The sequence below is a fragment of the Phaseolus vulgaris genome, chromosome 6 (assembly GCF_051622355.1).
Source record: "Phaseolus vulgaris cultivar YP4 chromosome 6, ASM5162235v1, whole genome shotgun sequence".
Taxonomy (NCBI): Eukaryota; Viridiplantae; Streptophyta; class Magnoliopsida; order Fabales; family Fabaceae; genus Phaseolus; species Phaseolus vulgaris.
The window spans coordinates 24,395,263-24,408,485 of record NC_143503.1 but is presented as its reverse complement, the minus strand read 5'-3'; the positions used below and the strand labels follow the sequence as shown (position 1 = coordinate 24,408,485).

General features: G+C 28.9%; 1 long non-coding RNA gene across 1 annotated transcript; it reads right to left on the bottom strand.

The window, feature by feature from the left end:
- Nucleotides 1–1,643: 1,643 nt before the first annotated feature.
- Nucleotides 1,644–2,148, bottom strand: LOC137833084 (uncharacterized). The gene is made up of 2 exons (XR_011084675.2): nt 2,030–2,148; nt 1,644–1,869 (listed from the first exon to the last, which is right to left on the bottom strand). It is a non-coding gene; the product is annotated as an uncharacterized LOC137833084 (long non-coding RNA).
- Between the last annotated feature and the right edge of the window lie 11,075 nt (nt 2,149–13,223).

The following is a 13,223-nucleotide window of genomic DNA, read 5'->3' as shown; positions in this document are numbered from 1 at the left end:
ACTCGTTTTAGGTCTAGTTAAAGAGACACAATGTAAAATAAAGAGCCAATAAAGACTAGAATAAGAAAAAACAAAATAAAGACTAGACATATGTAAAAAAAACAAATAAAAATTAGAAAGGTCAAAATTAATATTAGTTTCTTTCTAAAAGCTTTGTATTCATATCCTTGATTAGTACCAATGTTTTAAAGACTGCCTAGAATATAAAGTATTAGTAGCTAAAACTTGATAGCTAATTTAAATACCAAATTAAAAACTACTTTATAAATTTTTATTAATAATAAAAAACACATCTAAAATATTATATAACTTAGTCAATATAATGATTACTTATTTTTTGTCCCTAAATTTGGTTACTATCTAATGATTTTTTTCATCAACCTTGTTTGCAATAAATCACATTTGATATTACAATTATGTCTTTAAATTACCAACACTACAATCATATCATTAAATAAAATTAATCGTTTAGAGATCAAAATAATTGATTACTATATTGATTAAATTTAGATACTGTTTTAAAATCTAAAAAATCATGGTTAACTAAAGTAGTTTCAATTAATAAAAAATTATAAAGTAATTTCTATTATTAATAAATTTTTATAAAATAATTTTTATAATAAAAATTTATAAAGTAGTTTAGCTACTAATTACTTTATATTAGTTAATCTCTATTAGTCTTCTAAAAATTAATTTATAATCTAAAAAATTAAAAATTAAAACCTTGATAGTTAATTTAGATACCAATTTAAAATTTACTTTATAAATTTTTATTAATAATAGAAATAACTCGAGATAGCAATAATTTTTGTCTTTAGATTAATCAATATAATGATTAATTATTTTTTATTTTTAAATTTAATTGTTATTTAATAAATTTTTTTAATAAAATTATTAGAAAATATAACAAATTTAAATTATTTATATATTAAATGTTAAAAAACAATTAATTAGAGAAGTTAAAGAAAGTTCATCTAAGTGATACTTTTGATTAATAATAAATTCTACAGTTACATCATTTAAAATATACTGTTTTAAAATCATTAAATAATAGTCTAAATTTAATATGCATGATATCACTAAATTTAATGAAGGTTGTACGTTATGTTTGACTGACCCATTTTCAATATTATATTATATTATCTTTATTGTAACATTTTTTTAAAAATTTCAATATGCTAGAGCACTTTCAAATTATAATTTTTATTCTATTATTTTATTTTATTGTTGATGATCAGAATTTTGAATCTTATGTTATGTTAACGTGTCTTTAATATTTCAAAAGTATTAAACTATACAAAGTTGATTAATTTATTTTAAATAATCTCTTCAATAGTTTTATTTATAGTCCAATAAAATTAAATATATATATATATATATAAATTGTTTTAAGTAACATATTTGTGTAAAGAAAATATGAAATTATTAGAGCAGAAATATATTTATTTATTTTTAAAAATAACATAATAATATAATTATTATTTTATAAGAATAAAATTAAAAATCTTATATCAATTAAAAATAATAATAATTATAATATATAAGTATGTATAAATTTTTATTTATTGAATTGATTTTATAAAATGGAATAAATTTAAAGTTTACTAATAAATATTATAAAAAACATAAAAGAAAGAAAAATGTGAAACCAAGATATATGATGTAAATTGGTGAAGAATGGAAAGTTCATCTTCTCTTATTACAAATAAATTTCACAAGAAAATCATGAAATTGTTACATTTTGATTTGCAGGGCAATCGCACTGGCAGCAAAAGTTGACGCATCGCCTTACGCAACCTTTACAGTGCAGAATACTATCACAAATATGTGGATCATGGCACGGGAATGAACATCCCGCATTCACATAACCTACAAAATTTATTCATCATCAGATCCTTAATCAAACAAAAATGGTGTTTCATCATCTTCACAAAATTTTGCTTTATGTCAACTTAATGTAGATCACAAAACTACAGATAATAATTGTAAATAAACTGCATGCAACAAGGAAGAACAGAGAAGAACATGCCTGTTGCAAATATTACGATACACAAAACTATCAAGCAAGGAAACAACACTGAAGTTTTTGCCATTTCTCTCTCTCTCTCTGTCTTCAAAGGGATTTTTAGAATCAATTTTTTCAGTTAAAGAGTTGTCTATCTCAAGATTATTTATAATAACTAAGAGTGGTTAGAATAAAGATATTCCTCTTCATAATTATTTTTTTGGTATATATAATTTTTTCTATTTTTATCCTTATTTAATATATCTCATTTTATTAATGTAATGATGTATTTTATCATTTCACATGAATTACTTAAAAAATAAAATTATTTTTTAATTTTTAAATTAATATTAAGGGACATTTTTTTATGTCCAAACTAACATTCTCTTAATTTCTTATTTTAAAACAACAAGAGAAAGAAAGAAAGAAATAACATAGCTCACCACTTTTCATACCAAATCTCACATATCAAATAAAATAATCTCAATTTCCAATCACTTTCTTCACTCCATTTCAAGCAACTCTATTTTTTTGGTAAAGTCGTCAGTTTTTTGTATCTACCATTAAGTGAATCATAATCTTACGTGAACATCATCAGACCCTCTTATTCCAAAATCACCAATGAAAAAAGAGAAAAAACTTGAAAAAGAAGATAAACTCAAATCAGAGGAGAAAAAAATAGGTTGATTAATCAATTCATCATTTTTCTTTAACATGTTATTTTTTGTTTTCTAATTTCGAATCATCCAAAATTATTTATATATGTATGTTAAATTTCTATCATCGTGAAAGTTGAGTATAAGAGAAAAATGCGAATGTACAGGCGCAACAATGCCTATATTTCTGTTAGTATTAATAAAGTGTATTAAGTTATAATTGACAAAAATATACTAATCATTAAGATAGATAAAAATATGACTTAATTATTCTTTTGGTTACTAAATTATGGTCAAAAGGAAATTCAATATTAAGATATAAAATTTTCAATATTTTAAATGTTTTTAAAACTTTGTTTATTAGATTGTTCTTATTAAGGCAAATTTACCTCATCGTTTTAAAAAATTAGGATTACATTAATTTTTTTTAAAAAAAGTTGAGACCAAGTTAAACTTTAAAAAAAAATTAGACTGAACTTTTTACAAAAGAATAATTGATTTTTATCCTAATATAAAAGGATAATTAAACCTAATAATATTAGTAATATTTATTATTATAATTATTACCATTAATATTAGTATTATTAAAATTATTATTATTAATAACATTATTAATAAAAATATTAATAATCTTAACAACATTAATAATATTAATATTAATATTAATATTGTCATTATTAATATTAATGATATCAGTTATTATTATCAATATTATAATTATTATTTTTACTATTATTATTATTATTATTATTATTATTATTATTATTTATTAGGTAATAATAGGTAGGTAATAGTGAATCTACCTATGGATTTGTATTCGTATTAATATGTAATGTTGAATTTATTTATAAATACAAATTTGTAAGTAATTTATCTATAAATTTGTATCTATATGTAATAATTTAGCATTTTTTTTTTTATAGTGACTACAAATCACAAATTGTCTTTGCATATCATCTTAGGTATGTAACCCAAATTCATCAAATCCAACATATAAACGTTTACAATCATTTATGTACAAAGGCTGTCAAGATCACATTGGTCAAAGTTATGAAAATTTTCCTTTTACACATCACAATGCTCTACCATCTTCAACTATTTTTCATTTGGTATTTCTCGATCTTGGAGGCTAATAAAACAGAGGTTGTCAGGATCACCTTAAGAATAGATATGAATTTTTTTTTTTTTTATGTTTTGCCATCTTCTTCTTCATTATTTCGCTTACTCCTCGAGCATGTGAACCGGTATCTAGAGGATGTTGAGATTACCTCAATCAAAGATTTGAAAATTTTCTTTTAAACACTTTCAACATAACGACACCTTCAAACTTGAGAGACCAACCAATGTACGTTTAGGAACAAATATAGGATGTCGGCCAACCAAGATAACATTATATTAAATTAACGACATTATCAACATTATCTGTTTAATTACCAAATCAACTGTTGATCCAACATTATGACAAGTTAAATGGCTAACCTAGGCTCATACAGGTAAAAGACCTGTTAAAATAATAAACACAGGTAAAGATTTCAAGGTATACACTATTAATTTTTATGCATCTATTATCTAACATATATTCTTTGTTGACTTGAGCACCTTGAAGAACATGAAAGCTTTGATGAAACCAAATTTGTGATGAGAGCTTAATGTTTTGCTGCTTTGATTGAAGCTTAGTTCTAGGATGTTTAGAATTTGTGTAAAGTTCATTCTTAATAATATGCACAAGCTTAATCAATTTGTTTTAAAAGAGAAAAATGTTTATCTAAGCAACGAGAAAAACAACCGGTTGAATTCACGATATAATCGGTTGTTTTACACTTAGCTTGTTTGAAGGTTTTCAAAATTGTTTTTAACTTGGTTGAATAAATGTTAAAACCAATTCAACCGGTTGATTGCCACATTTCTTAACAACTTCTAAAAAGCCTGTTAAATATGTTTTCAGTTCAATTAAAAATGATTTGGCTCATGATTAACTGTCTAAACGGATAGATTTAAGAGCTATAAATATGGTTTTAAAAAACACACAGAAAGTGAGATTGAAAACTTTTTTTAAAAGAGATTTGATTCAAAGTTTTGCAAGATTGCTTAAAGGTTGTGCATTGGTTCAAGAACTGATCTTAGGAGTTTTGTGATTCCTGAAATACCAGGTGTAATATGTTTCTTTTGGATTCTTGTAATTGTTTCTTTTCTATACTTGTAAAGTTGGTTAACTTGTAAGGTCAGAGGGTGTTTTGATTGTGGTTGTGTGAAAAACAAAGAGGGTGAGTGTTCTTGTGTGGTCAAGATCACCTCTTTGTGGTGTTGAGTGTTTGTAATTTGTGATTGATTGCTAGTGGAATACCCAATGGTTGTTCTGGAGACTGGATGTAGCTCAGGGGTTGAGTGAACCAGTATAAATTGATTATGTAATCTCTTTCTCTCTCACTCATTATAAACTGTTTGATTTGATTTTTGTCTCTACTGCTATAAACAACGGTTAAAACGAAATTTCAACAGATTATTTTTTTGCAAACAGTTTTAATTGCTTTGATTGTTTGATTTCCCTGATTGCTCTTTCTGTGATTGTTGATAAAACTTCATTCTTAGCCAGTCTTTGCGAAAATCTTTTGTCAAACAATTCACTCCTCCCCCTCTTGTTTAGGCCATTAATTCTAACACATCTAAGTGTTTTTGCAAACATACATACTCATCTATCAGATAAGATGACAAGAATGATACACATTGAAATGTTAAGGTAGCAAGGGAAAACATTTCGACTACACGGATAAACACAAGCGCAAGAGAAGATCTTAGTCTTGTGGGATCACTTTGATCTTTTTAAGAACAATTTAAAATCATATAAATCAAATTAAGCATACCATTCAAAACAAAGCAGATATATACAACAATTTATAGTTGCTAAGAAAATTTAAAATACGAAATTATCCTTTTGCTCTCGAGTTGAGATTCACTATACACATTTATCAAATTTATTGGGTGAATCAAAGTTAGTTGGGCGAATTAGTTTTAAAACTAATCTTAGTTTTTTAATTCATTAAGCAAATTCTCATAGTTGGAAGAGTAATGTTGAACCATCAATTTTGAATAATTCACCAAGATAGCTTGTAAACTTATAATACCCATTTTACCTATTCCAATGCACCTTTGTCTATATTTAATACACAATTTGCATAGTATAAAAAATATAGTTAAAATTGACCATTCAAACCAACAAAACATGTTTAAAATCAATAGAAACACAACCTACTAGAACTAATTCAATTCAAACACTTCTCAACAACATAGTGTCAACAACGCTCTATAACTGCAAATCAAATTTTGAAATATTTTAATATGTGAGTTTTTATTGTCCAAGCAATAACAAAATGAAGTTGAAACAACACTAAAAACTTTTGGAGACTAAAAAAACATCACCAAAACAACAAAGAAGTTGAAACATCACCAAAACTTTTAGTGTTTCAAGCAATAACAAAATGAAGTTGAAACAACACTAAAAAATTCTGGAGACTAAATGAAACATCACCAAAATACAAAGAAAAAAATGAATTAGTTGAGAGAAAATTTCTCAACATCGTTGAAATATTTTTTTTTTAAATATTGACAAATAAAATCAAAAGAATTAAGGATAAAGAAATTTAAGAGAAAAAAAAAGTACTTAGTATAGATTAAATTTTGATGGGAATAGAAATTTTTTATACTCAATTTCCTCATTCTAGTTAGTAGGATTTATTAATTTAAAAGAAGAGAAACAACTTTAAAAATTTAAGAGAGAAGTGCAGTATAGGGTAAGTTCCTTCTCTTTCCCTCTTGTTAGATTTCCATCTTTTCTTCTCCAATCTAGCATACATGCTTAGGATTGTTATGAAATAGGGTTTTGGGGTTTGAGCTTAATTGTGGAGGTATCTTATGACTAGGATTTCAATCTTTGGGGTTATCAAAGAAATTCTTTGGTGATTTTAGTTCGTTCTCTTCAATTTTCTTTTCTTTTCTTAGGGTATAAGATATCATAAGGGAAGAGAAGTTATCATTGTTCTAAATTTTTACATTTAGGATATAAGTACTAATTTGATGTTATGGATCAAATTAATAATTTAATTATATGTATGTTGATCTAAGATTTTTTTTTTACGAAGAGAGTTTCGATCAAATTAGTAAAATTGTTAAATTCATAATTTTAATGCAATGTTATTCATTTGATAAAGTAGAACTTGAGTGTAGTTACTTATTTAGGCTTGATCTTATACTATAGGGTTAAATTATTAAAGTTTTGAAATTTATAGGAAGATATATGAAATTATTAAATTGTTCTTAGAATTCTTTATGAATAGATATAGTATATTTGTGTATCGTTTTTGTTAACATATGAGTTTTGGTCTAGTCCCCCTATACTTTTGTATTTTTTTTAATAATAATTTTTTAATATGATGACAGATGATTGTTGTTACTTGAGGTGTCGGTTTAGTTGAGATGTAAGTTGCATAGTGATGTCTAACATGAAAACTTTTATAAAAAAAAAATTGTTGTTACTTTAGATGTCAGCATAGTTGCAAAAGTTGTATAGTGGTGTCAAGTTTCCTTTTTCTTTTTTTAATAATACTTTTTTCATGTATGATTGTTATTACTTGAGATGTCAACTTGAATAATAATGCCTAACATGAAAACTTTTATAAAAAAATTTCTTCAACATTATTACATACAGATCAAAATCACACCATAAAATAAAATTTGCAGTAAATGAAATTCAAAGCAAGGTTCCTTCAATAACCAAAGAAAATTTAACCACTACACCAAGCAAATTCTTTAGTATTATTATGATTTTTATTATACTTATTATTATTAATAATATTAACAATATTAATATTAATAATATGAATATAATATTAATAATATTAATAGTATAAATATAATATTAATAGTATAAATATAATATTAATAATATGAATATAATATTAATAATAATAATATTAATTATAATATTAATAATAATATTAATTAATGGGGACTTGGGTTCGAGTCCTATCCAGTTCCAACATTAATAAAAAAATATAAATAGGTATAAATAATAATTAGTAATATTGAAAAAATTAAAAATAATTTTTTGTACATTACATACAGATTTTTGTTCGTATGTAAACCTATTTTACATACGGATTTTGACTGTATGTAATTCCAATTTTTCTTGTAGTGGTTTGAGTTGATGCTTAAATGGTAATATTCTTATCTTGAACATTTACTTAGAAATTGCTTTATTTATTTAATTAATTGCATGTAATGGCTTATGGGTTAATGAATTGGTGTAAGATTTATTTATTTTTTTTCAGCAAAGAATTAATAAATTAAAGGGACACTTTAGGGGTGTCCCAACCCTTATACAAAACCCACTAAAAATGGGCTATAAAAGGAAAGAAGAAAAAACAAACAAAAGAGAACTTGCCCTCTTACAGCAACTTATAAAAAACCTGACAGCAAGCTAACAAAATTATGCAACCCCACAACCTTAGAATCATACAACAACATAAAAAGCACACCCCTAAAACCACTATTACAATCTGACATTACAATGCAACATAAAAAGGAACTTCGCCTACTGCACAAAGCAGATTTGGTTTCCAAAAATCTAACAACTAACAATGAGCACACATAGGACACCACACACAGGATACATCAATTAGAATTGATAACAGCTTGTTCTCCCAATGCCCCACCTTCCATCAACTAACTTCTCACTACCACTCCTCATGCTCCTCTAATATCTAAAGATATTAGTTGCTGTCCTCCCTTTTCCTGCATCAAAAGAAAACACCTTCCCCACCTTCCCGATAACATATGTATTGAAAAACAGTGCCAACCCGTTGGTCTTAGACAATTTAATTTAAAATATCCCTATGCTACAAACATCCCTACTAGCAAAATTGGTAAAGATAGAAGACATTCACTTTTCATTCTCCACAATGAGATAGAGTATCTGATGTTATATAGTTAATATCCTTCCAATTTTCCTGCACCAAAGAGAAATAAACACCTTCCCCTCCTTACCAAAAAACTTAGATGTTCAAAACAGATCAATCCCTTAGATCTTAATCAATTAAATTTTAATTGTTCAGCAACCAATCAACAGGCATAAAATTGAAAAAGGTATAAACATTATCTAGATACCACATTTGAACTATGCTGACATTTAAATTGAAAGTTCGGATATGGTTTTCAGTTCTTACCATTGAAGCAGGTGTAAGGTCCTATCATAAAACCTATTTGAAAAACACCAATACATCTTCAAATATAGAACCTCTTCGACCCACCATCTTTTCACTCTACCTTCTTCTATTAAATATTAACGCACTGCTCCCCATCTACTGTACCTGCACCAAAAGCTCAACCTTTCCACCTCTCAAACTAACACAAAGAATTACCTTGCTGTTAAGAAAATTATGCCTTATTTATAACACCACCCAACCAATCATGTAGAATATAAAGAGGGTTAAGATGGCTCCTGTGATATACGTGCATCAACATATGAGAAAAAAACATTTATACCCTTACCTAGTTACCATATTTACACAGGTTAATGGTGATAAGATCCAATCGGAGAAGGAAAAGATAACTTTCTTTTCTTTGTGTTTCAACCATACCCAAGATTGTACTTGTGCCATAGTAAAAATCTCCTCTGCATCTATCTTAGTTTGGTTATAGATAACCCTGTTTCTATGCTTCCATATACTCCAAACTATTGATACCCAAAGGCTTTTCCATAACCTGTTGCCTTCTTTGTTAAAACTCATACAAGAGAATTGTTCAAAATGATAAATCAATTCATTATGGTTCATTGAACTGAATCCCAACCAACTAAAACACATGTTCCAAACTTTACTTGAGACCTTACATGAGAGAAGGATGTGTGCAATGGTCTCCTCTTCACTTCCACATAAAGCGCATAAAGTATCACCTAATGACACTCCCCTTTTGTGCAGATTCTGTTTTGTCGCTATCCTATTCAAGAAGACCCTCCACACGTAAAACATGGCTGAGGGTGTAACCTTTAAATTCCATAGATAACCAAACACTGATACTCCCCCAAACCCTTGGTTAGCTAACTTATTATAAGCAGATTTTACCGAAAAGGTATAAGATGGAGGATCGTTCCAAGTCCTTGAGTCCTCTTTGTCAGGTTGTAGTGACACCTGTGATATTATTGACAGGAACTCCTCTACCAAAGTCTTTTCCCATTCAAACCAATCTCTTCTCCAGCTGAAATTCCACTCCCACCCATCTGCGTTCCAACTACCAAAATTATCTATAGGTTTGTCTTTAAGCTCAGAGTTATTGTGTATTCTTTCGTATTTTAATCTAAGTTGCCCAATGTTTAGCCACTCATCTTCCCAGAACTTAATCTTCTCCCCTGACCCAACTTCCCAAGCCATATTCTGATTAAACCAATTAACACCTTGGTCTGAAAAACTAACTTTGAATAAATCCAACCACCATCTAGATGTAAACTTGTTTTGTTTCGGTACGTATGAGTTTGACAACCATCTCAAACCATACTTAGATTCTAAGACCTCCTTCCAAAGACCACATTCAGAGGAACCCAGTCTCCATAGTCATTTTGCCAAGAGTGCCTTATTGAACAACTCGATACTCCTAATACCAAGACCTCCCTCCTCTTTCGCTTTACAGATATTATCCCAACTAATCCAAGCAATTTTCCTCCCTTCCGATCCCCACCCCCACATGAACTTTCTTTGTAGTTTAGAAATCTCCTTACACACTCCACTTGGTGCTCTAAAAAAGGATAGGTAAAATAGTGGTATAGCGTTGATAACAGATTTTATAAGGCATACTCTTCCTGCGAATGACAAGTTCCTCCCCTTCCATACAGACAATCTCTTCCTTATCTTCGAAACCACAGGCTCCCAAAAAGAACACCTAGATGGATTACCTCCTATAGATAAACCTAAGTATGAGAAAGGTATCTCCATTATGCTACAATGAAGTATTTATGAATACATTTTCACCTCATAACTGTTAGAAAAGATGGCTTTAAACTAGAGGGGGGTGAATTGTTTAAAGAGGTTTTTGCAAACTTTTCAAAGCTAGAATGAACTTATTTCAGAAACCAATTGATTCAGCAATTCAGTTAGCCAAAACAGCAAGCAAAACTGTAATACTAGAAAAAACAATCGGTTGTTTCTTCGAAACAATCGGTTGTTTATATCAGCAAACAACAAACAAACTGAAATTAAAGAGTTAGGGATAAAGAGATTGTACACAGTTGTTTATACTGGTTCACTCCAAACAAGAGCTACATCCAGTCTTCTGAGAAACCCTGAGGATATCCACTAAGCAATCACCACTTGATCACTTACACCACAACCAAGAGAATGACCTTGAACACCTCAAGAAACACACTCTCCTTGGCCAACACTAAGATTGCTGATCTTGAACACCTCAAGAACACACAGCCAATCTCAGCAAAAACACACACACGAATTGTTCAGCAGTTTACAAAGATTACACTTGTTACAGATGAATATCTGAAATCAATACAAGCAGAATCCTATTCAGCACCTTGATCAATCTCTCAACACTTTAGCAATCTCAGAACTCTTTTTAAAAACTTTTTTTTTTTTCAAAACTTTGTTTCAAGATCCTTAAAACATAAAAACAGTTTTTCAAAATATATCTAAGAATATAGTTTGTTATCAAATCTTAACAAACTCTTAATTGCATTTAAAACAGATTGGTCAAAGCATTTAATGACTGGAGCGTATTCAGTTAAAGCATTTAAAGCTCAGTCAAAGAAAACAGTTTTTCTATTATGGTTTCAAAACAAACAATCGATTGTTTCCTCGAATCAATCGGTTGTTTTGTTACTTAACAAAATTCACCATTCAAAAACAGTTTTCAAACTTTCTCAAAACATCTAAGTGTAAACAATCGGTTGTTTCGACAAAACAATCGATTGTTTCAACTTAGTTTAAAAAACATTTTGCTTTGTTAAAATTGAGATGCTAATTGCTTTGAGATTTAATCAAAGGGTTGATTACAACATTTAAACTACCCCAGAACAAAGCTAAAACCAGCACAACAGCATCAAGCAAAGCATAGGCTTCATCATCCTTCAAAGGATTTGGATTCTTCAAAACATTGAACACCACTTGGTTCAACAATCTCCCCCTATTTGATGAAGACAAATCCCTGATGCTTGTGTTGTTCTTGATTAAATCTGAAGCAATTCCTGCAATAGAACTTTGAGCAATACATTGAACTTACATTGAACTTCTGATATTATGTTAGTATACAGATAAACAATTAAAGCTTAAAATATCTAATATCAGAACCAAATAACATCACTCAAACTGTTTTTAACAACTTGAAAAATAGAAACTTAAAACAAATTGGAAACACAGCATAATATATCTCCCCCTATTTGTCTTCACAAATAGACAAAGATAAGAGATAAAAAAAACATTGTTCCCATTACATCAGAATAAACCAGCAACAACAGAAGGAAAGAAATTTTAAAACCAGAAAAGAGAACAGCAAAAAACAATCGATTGTTTTGATGACCAATCGGTTGTTTTTCTCTCAATCTTCTTCATCAGCAAACTGAAGATCAAAGATTTGATTCTGGACAGCTTCAATCTGTTCATCCAGAGTCATAAACCTTGCATCCATGTTGTCAAACCTGGTGTCAATCCTCTGAAAGTTACTAACACACAGATCATGAAGGCTCCTTTGATTTTCAGCTAAGGTATCTAGCCTATTCACCATGAGTCTTTCAAAAAGAGACATGGTTTGCATTCTTTCTCCTTGATGTTCAGCATCAGCACTAGGACCTGCATCTTGAAAATCTTCAGCTGGATCTTCATGTTGAACATCCATGTCTGCAGGTTCATCTTGTTCAAGATGAGCAGCACCACTAGATGATGCACCATGATCACCATCCGTACTTATCCACTTTCCACCTACTTTTGTAAAGCCCATCTTGCTGAGTGATCCATTGTTCAACTCTTGAGTTGACTTGACCAGCTCAGAAGTTTCATCTTCAAGATTAACTTCAAAATAGAGTAGAAACTTATATATTAAAACAACATAGGGATAGTGGTAATCGCTTAACCTCATGGCTTTTTGCATATGTTCCTTGATTATGTGAATCCAATTGATCTTCACTTTCTTGGTGATGCAGAAGATGAAAACCAGATCTTCTTCAGTCAACACAGAGTGGTTACTCCCCCTTGGAGTTAGAATCCAAGTTACAATGAGAGCAAGCAACCTCTCATCAAGCTTCAAGCCTCCAACCGAGCAAGTGCTAACTTGAGATTGATTGTTCTTCAAACAACTTTTGTAGAACTGGATTTTGTTGAAATCTTCCACCACACCAAGGTTTCCTTTATTGATTCTTAATCCAGAGAACTTAAGCCCAGCAACAGCTGCCCAAACCTCATGGGTTATCTCCATCTCCACACCTTTCACATGAGAGACTAAGTTGTTTCCCTCAAACTTCAAGTTGGTGTAGAAAACTCTCACCAAATCTGGATATATGTTCCCTTTGAGCTCCA